Here is a 6,436-nt window from a genome sequence, read left to right as displayed (position 1 = left end):
GGTTTAGTCCCAAGGGAAATCAATCGTCTGTTTCCTATCATCGTCGCCATCATCAGTTTGGTGCTAGTGGAATTCGGCAGTTCGATTCTATCCTCGCTGTCGGTTCGGCCCAATAGAAGTCTTGCATCCCAACCCCGTCGTAGTTATTGGTCCGGTCCTAGTAGAAGTCAACAATTCTGTCCCCGTCATCCCCTTTAGTTTAGTCATGGTGGAATTTGGCAATCCAGTCCTCATCATCGTTGTCAGTCCTTTCCTAGTGGAGCTGTCCTATCATGTCGGTTTGGTCCTGGTGGAAATCAGCCATCCCGTCCCCATTATCGGTGTTAGTTCTTTCTTGGTGAAAGTTAGCCATCTCGCCCTATCATTGGCGTCGGTCCAATCCATGTGGAAGTCGATCGTCGATCCTATCTCAATGGAAGTCAGTGGTCTCATCCTTGTCGTCACTGTTGGTCCTTTCCTGGTTGAGCTGTCCCGTCACCATCAGTCCATTCTGGTGAAAGTAGGCCGTGCCGTCTTGGTCGTCACTGGTCCCACAGTCCCAATTGACTTCGTTTGATCTCATTGTAAGTTGACCATTCAAATCGTCAAGTTTCACTAATCTTTCAAGTTTCTTTTAAATTTAAATAAGAACTAATAAAGTATCCGTGTGATGCACGAGCCATATATAATAGCTTTGATTTTAAATAAGTGACATATCTATCACTTATGATGAATTTTTACAATAAAGTCTTCAAATTTTAACATTAGATATTAGATTATATTATCTTGAAATCTTTAAATCATAATATTAGATTAGATTATATTTTTATTATTATATTATTTTGTGATATTGAAATATTTATAGCTCATTCTTATATTAGATTGTGATCTAGCATGATTATATTTGTGTCATTTTTATTATCTTCATATCCAATACCTTTTAAATTTTTTATTTATTTATTTTCTTGTTATAAAATATCCTCTTGTTTTCATTCTTATTATTTTCTCTTTTTTGTATTATTTTTATATGGATGATCCTTTATTTATTTATTAGGACTCGGATAAAATATGATGTTCATAATTAGCATAAGGATACATATAGTTCATTTTTTATTTTAAATATAATGATTGATATTATTAGTTTATAGCTTAAATTATAATATTTTGAAAATTTCAAATACTTATGGAAGGTATGATTAATTTTGGAAATTATTTTTTAAAATGCAACTTTGATAATTTTTTACATATTTAATTAGCTTATTTTTTTTTGCAAATTTAACTTATTTAATCATCACCCAATACTTACTAATTAAATAAAATTATCAATTAAAAATAATTAAATTAATTTGTACTATTATTTTATCGGTAAATATGAAGAACATTATTTAATAATTAAATTTGAATTAAAGTTGTCAATCATATATAATGACCAGGTATTAAAATTTTCAATAATATATTCATTTACATATTTGATTTTTATCTCATTTAGATTAATATGTTCAAAAGTACCGACTCAAAAATAAATTCTATTTAAATTCAAATGCATATTTTAACATAATTCAAGGATAATTACTTGTTGATTCAATAACATACTAATTTTATACAATAATTTTTGCAAATCCATATCAAGCGTGATGATCAATATATCTATAATAGTAGTTGCCCTTAGTTACAATAACTTCTTTGTCTTATTCTTAATTTGTCTTCTTCTCAAATACTTGCCAGCTGTACAGCATTATTGGCTTCCTTTTATAATTATTATTTATATTTTCAATTGGACCTTGTATTGAAATAAGATGTGTAATCATAGTCTATTGAGCCCATTTGGTTTATGTTTTTTTATTTTACTTTTCGGTCCGTCTCTATCGCACGAAAATGTAACCCCCTTTTCTATGATTCCCTTAAAGCATCCCCTGCAATCTTCCTTTTTGGTGATTTCTCCTGCTTAGAGCAGGCCTAAAGGATGGTAGTCGATGATACGATTTCATTTCTATCTTCACTCTTCTCAAAACCACAAACCTATTTGGCTACACTTATCATTTTAGTCCCATCATCGATGCTCTGCATTTGGTTTCATGATCTAGAGTTCTTCTCCTCTTAGAACTCCGGATCACAAATGGTGTTCCTTGAGCGGCGGCGATTTTCACAGCTTCTTCTTCACTAGAGTCTGATGTGAATGGCCTTCCTCCGGTGCTTCTATCTGACAAATTACAAGGGCACGTGCATTCTTTTTACATCGTCACCCATCTCTCTAATCTTGCTCTCTCGCTTCTATGAGTTCTTTTCCCTCTTTCTTCTTCATCAGTTTCTTTTTTTCATCACCGTCTTTCCCATCTCCAATGCCTTCACTCATGAACTTCATGCATCGATAGCGAGACTCAGAGGCTCCGACTAACAACGCCTTTTGGGAAAAAAACTGAAGGTTTTAACATTCCGAGCTCCTCCTTAGGTTAGGGTTCCTTTCTATTTATCTAATTTTTTGGTCTATTATGGTTTGCTCGTATTTAGAGTGGTTTAGAATGTAGCTTCATTTTCGTTTCTTTCTTTTGGTGTAAAGGAGATGCAGTGAAGGAATCCTGGGGAATTTTTTGCAGGCGATGTGAGTTTTAAGTGAAATAGATATTTTGAATTATTACTCGGATTTGTAGCTTTTGTTTTCCTCACCCTTGTAAAATATATGAAAGTGTTGTTCCTTATTTATGAAGTCTTATATAAAAGTTTCCTTGATTTATGTATGTTTACAACTTTGGCTTATTCTTTTCTTTGGTTATCATCCATCTACTCTCATATGCTCCTTTTTTCTTAATGTAGAGTAAAGTAGGGTAGGATTCATTTTAATAGCACTCGAAAACTGCAGTGTTGAAGAGAAGGCATCTATTTTTGAAGAAATCCTTCCATATTCATCAAAATTAGTGATGGGTGTGTTTGGCAATTATGTAATTTAGAAGGTATATTGTCACAATCTTTGTTCCCTAAATTATTGCAAATTTTTGGTCTTACATTTGTTTTATGCACTTTGTGTACATTCTTTACATTATTTTGCTAATTTAGTTATGTTGAATGCAGTATTTTGAGCATTAAAGCCTTGATTAGTGAAAAAACCTTGCAGATCAGCTTTCTGCACAGATTTTACCATTAAGTTTGCCCTGTTACCCTTTTATGTGCCTGATGAGTTATGAGTATAATTTGAATAATAGCTTTCTTTAACAATTTCCAGTTTTTGTCCAGGAATTGCCATGTTCATGTTACATTACTTAATGAACTACTACACTCTTGATATAATTTTTTTTTCCTAGATGCAAACATTTTGACAAAATCGTAAGATGCTCTAGATACAAAGAGATTTAATCTTACATTTCTTTTTCTCATGGTACATAGGATGTGAGAAAGAGAATCAGTAAGACATGTGCATGCATGATCATATGGCAATTAAATTTTAGATAAAACTGCTCACATAATATAGTTCTTAAAGATGACATTATTTTATTATATGATGGGGGCTTGCATTATACGTGCCCATTTTGTCTTCAGGTATAAATCAATTCAGAAGAGAATAACATAGGAAGTTTGACTGGAGATATAAAGAATTTTAAATGATACATTTCCATTCAAAAATTGGCGTGAAAAGTACTTCATTTAAAAACAAAAAAAAAACTCACTTTTTTCTTTCTCTATAATTTCTGTTATTTTCCTCTTATGTGCAAGAGTTTTGGCAACCTCCAGTTTCTACTATCATGAAATTGAATTTGCGTTGCTTTATTACAAAATTTCTTGGCTTTTAAAATGATCTATCTGTGACATAAGACTATTAAATTTGTCTATACATTTAACACAAAAGGGATGCTGTGTTTGTGCTATAGCTATTCAGAATAGGGTGGGATTTTGGTTTTTATAGGAAGTAGCTTTGCAATGATTCTAGCTTTGATGAATGTTTATGGTCACATAACATCTCCCAAACCAAGTCCTCATACTCAAACTTAATTTTTTTTCAGAAATATAAAACACACTTGGATAAAGTTGCCTTAATCTTTGTGTACCAAGCTAGAAAAGGCAAGTATGCACCTTAGTATCTCCCCAATCAAAATAAATATTTTATTCAAAGTTACCATTAGCTTCTGTACACTACAATTTATTTTCCCTATGCATTAGCATGAGACTTGCCAACTTTTACTTAGAGTATTAATGCAACTAGCTTTCTCTTCCATCAACTGATACCAATGCCATTTTGGTGATATATCGTTTCATCTTTTTTGACAGTGGGTTTTTTAATCTCCTGTAAAGTATTACTGCTATTATCTTAATTTGCTTGCCATCTTTTGCTTCATGTAAGAAAGATGACTTCTTTTATGTTCATTTTATTGGTTTATGTGATAATACCAATTTGTAGTGTGTAGGTGAGTAAGCATTGGTTGATGTAACATAAAAATAGAAATACCAATTTGTAGTGTGTAGGTGAATATTTTATTAGTTTTTTTTAATATTCGACGGTCATGGTGTTTGAATAGTCCTCTGTTCCCGTTGTTTCTATATGATGTTGGCATTAGCAAAGATTCGGTTGGTTTGTTTGCTATCCTAAGTGCAATAATCTCCTTCTAGAGCTCACTGATTACTCGGTTTATCAATGTGGTAGTTGTGGCGCCATTCGAGGTACCCTTTCTTCATTTTCTTCTTCTTCTTATGTATGTTCTGTGTTCTTTGGCTTCAAAAATTTTGTAGAGTAGTTTTAATTTAAAGAAAAATTTGCCTTTTTATTTCTAGCTTCACGACTAACAAAAATACTTCATCCCCAAAATGTGGATTTTTTGTATATTCAGTGAATAGAAATAAATCGGTTGCTTCTTTAGTTCTATTTCCACTGTATGTTTTATTGTTTTAGGCTTCACAAATTTTGCCCGGCCTTTTTTATTCTAGGTTCATGATTAGGACAATATGCCATTATTGACTTTTTTAATATCCGATTAATAGGAGATAAATCAACAAAATATTGAAACGTAAGGATGAAGTGAAGCTAGGATAGATTTGTAATGTAAGAACTAAAAAACACGATAAGCATTTTATTTTGTCTTTGCTTAGTTGTGTCATCTGCCTTTTTGATTGGGAAATAAAGTTATTTATTATGCATATTCATATAGCAGAAAGGCATGACTTGGTTTGTCCTTTCAAATCTTAATATCTCTTTGATTCTTATGTCTGATTTCTCATTTCTTAGGGACACCATCTGAGAAGAATGGGTTGTAATAATAGATGTCTTATCATGACTAATACTCATTGTAAATGTTAAAATCCTGTGTATTCCTTTCCTTTGAAAAAGATATTTTTCTGTCTAGCATGTAAAGGCGTATTTAATTTCTCTCCCTCAATGCTGTCAATCTCTTGACTTAGACTTGAGATGTTGCAGGTTTTGTTGCAGGAGAGTAAAAAGGGGTAAAGAGGAAGAGAAAAAGTTGGAAGAAGAAAAGGATGGGTCGTGGCAGTGGCAGGGAGAGATCTTAGATCATGGCTTAGCATGGGCTTGCCTATCAGCATTGTTTTGATTAGGCAAGGAAAAAGCCCATGCTGAGTTATTTGGTTGCTCGGAACATATCACCATTGTCGTTTAGTTTTTTAGTTGGTGTAGGGTCATTCAGAGTTACTATCATTGCTCTAAGTTTAGCAGGCCAGATACTGAATTGTGGATTGGCATTATCCAGGATCAAGATTTCATGAATTTGGCAATACAAAAAATAACCTCTACTAATAGAAGAAACACAATAAAGTGATGAAGACAGCAGTAAGCTTTTGTATAAAGTTTTTCTTTAACACTAATAAAGTTGTCTAATTCATTTTTTAGTTTATTTTTGATTTACATGTATCAAAGGTCTTTGCTCAGGTGCAAAGTTATCAATTACTTCTTCATATAATAAAATTGCCATTTTCTTTTGGTGCAACACCAATGATCTCTGCTTCTTATAATACAAGACTTGGGGTTCTGTTCTAATTTATATAGAGGTGCAACTATTTAGGAGGTCTATGCTTGGACTTGCAATGAGGCATTAACCTCCATAGAAGCTGTTGACAAGTTTTTGGTGTTTATATGAGGGTTTAGATGGTTAATGGCCTTTTTGTTTTTTTGTTTCCTTTGTGGATTGTAATGCTAGGCTTTCTTGATGGTAAATTTTGTTTGGTGTATACATATTGAGAAATATTGTAGTAAGTTTACAGTTATGCTAATAATTGTTCTTTTTGCGAGAAATGTAAACTTACTTTCCCTTTTGCGTCTTTGAATACTTGATTTCCCTGGGAACACTTAATGCTGTTGCAAGACACAATTTGTTTTATAGTTTCTTATTCTAATGTACATTGAGATGCTAAAAATTGTAATGAGTTTACACATTTATATTAATATCTGTTCAAATAATTTTTTTTACAATGTTCAAGTAATCTCAATCTGATTTATATTGTTAGTAGATGTAAAAAT

At 32.2% G+C, this 6,436-nt stretch overlaps 1 long non-coding RNA gene across 1 annotated transcript; it reads left to right on the top strand.

Annotated features, from left to right (window-relative positions):
* The first annotated feature begins 1,833 nt into the window (after positions 1 to 1,833).
* On the top strand, positions 1,834 to 6,217 carry LOC129299044 (uncharacterized). Its single transcript, XR_008590473.1, has 4 exons — positions 1,834 to 2,428; positions 2,537 to 2,578; positions 2,791 to 2,927; positions 5,378 to 6,217. It is a non-coding gene; the product is annotated as an uncharacterized LOC129299044 (long non-coding RNA).
* The last annotated feature ends 219 nt before the right edge of the window (positions 6,218 to 6,436 follow it).

The sequence above is a fragment of the Prosopis cineraria genome, unplaced genomic scaffold (genome assembly GCF_029017545.1).
Source record: "Prosopis cineraria cultivar Desert tree isolate PC_DT_omini unplaced genomic scaffold, ASM2901754v1 PC1016, whole genome shotgun sequence".
NCBI lineage: Eukaryota > Viridiplantae > Streptophyta > Magnoliopsida > Fabales > Fabaceae > Prosopis > Prosopis cineraria.
This window is presented reverse-complemented; position numbering and strand designations above follow the sequence as displayed.